The sequence below is a fragment of the Drosophila elegans genome, unplaced genomic scaffold, assembly GCF_018152505.1.
Source record: "Drosophila elegans isolate 14027-0461.03 unplaced genomic scaffold, ASM1815250v1 contig_149, whole genome shotgun sequence".
NCBI lineage: Eukaryota > Metazoa > Arthropoda > Insecta > Diptera > Drosophilidae > Drosophila > Drosophila elegans.
Window position 1 is genome coordinate 9,778,277 of NW_024545513.1, and position 1,642 is coordinate 9,779,918.

Consider the following 1,642-nt stretch of genomic DNA (forward strand, 5'->3'; position numbering starts at 1 on the left):
GCTTTTTGTTTGTGTGTGTGCGTGTGACTTTTCACTTGTTTTGTGCTATCGAAAAGTTATCGAAATCGGTTGATCTTTGACGGCCTTGAAAACTACGATGCCCCAAAAGCAACAGGAGCGAGCGAGATGGAAAAGAAGGACATAAAAAGAAAAAACATTTTTTCGGAGGGGAGATGGATTTTGTTTATGTGCCACTGGTATGATTATTATTTTAATTAGTTTGCAGTGTGCTAAAAATTATTCTATTGATACATCAAATTTTTCGCTTTTTAGGCAAAAACTTGTTAATTAAATTTGATCAAAGTTCACACTAAAAACATAATTACGTCCAATAATAATAAAATAAGTTATCCATTTTTTCAAGCAACAAGTTGTTCATAATTAAAGACCCAACAGCACAGGGAAAAAGGAAGGCAATATGGGAATATGGAATACAGAATAAAAGGCAAGCTGGGGATCCACCCACAGCACATTGTGATCCCTAATCTGTCATCTCATCCAGCAGCGCTCGTTACCTTTAGCTTTACTTTACCTTTACCTTTGGCTTCTGTAACTGCTCTGGTTCCTCTTTCCACTCCGTTTCCCCCAGCTCCTCGTCCTCTTCTCGTCTCCTTCCACCTCCTTTCACCTCCTACCGCCTTTTCCAACAAATGTCAGTTATCAAAAATCGCAGTAGCAACGAAAAACAAGGAGGAACGCCATGGTTTTAAAAGCAAAGTGTTTTAAATACCCTATCTTAACTAACGTTTGTAATAAATGCACTAAAAAAAAAATACAACATATAATTATGTTCTGTATTGACATATAGAAATTATAAGCTGCCATAAATTCAAATATTTGTAAACTTATTTATAAAAAAGTCGATTAGTTTCTGCTTAACAAATTTTGTTTAATCTGCTCATGTAAAAATCATAACCTACGGACTTTAGGTAAGGGCAATGCAAAAAATCCGACAGCTCGACCGAAAACAAACAAGTAGCGGTAAGAAAATGTTGGCCAGGCCGTGATAAGGCGCAGCAACTACCACGCCCACCCAGCAGCTACAGCACCGCCCATCCAAATGGGGCGGTAGTGGGGGTGGCAGGTCGATGGCCACAACAAAATCAACAATAAAAGCAAGAAAATCAAGAATATCAAGAAAAGCAAGAAAAGCGCGACGAACTTCGCGACGCGCCATAAACTTTTGGCAGGCAGTATATTTGGGGGTGGGGTGCCTACAGCTATGGTTCCATTAATAGTGGCTTAAACCAAAAGGAAAAAAAGTTGCTCTTACTAACAATAATTAAACAGCCTTGAAAGCAAAGCAAATAACTTACAAATAAAATTATTTTTTCGACCAACTTTTGCAATTTTTATTGGGGTTACAACATGATTGATTCTGAACGAAAATTGACAAAAAATTAAAAAAATGTTAAGATGTAAACGCAACTCGATTGAAACTAATAAGGACGACTTTACAGAAAATATGTTTTTTATTTATGTATTTAAATATTGCTTAAAATCGTATTTTGATTTCTAAAAACCTGCTAAGCTTTTGACCACTAAAATGAAAAACCCCAAGCTGGCTGACAACAGCATAGGATACGGCCCCCGATTTTTGGGAGTCAAGTGGTTGCCCCGCCACGCCCACCGCCCACTTGCT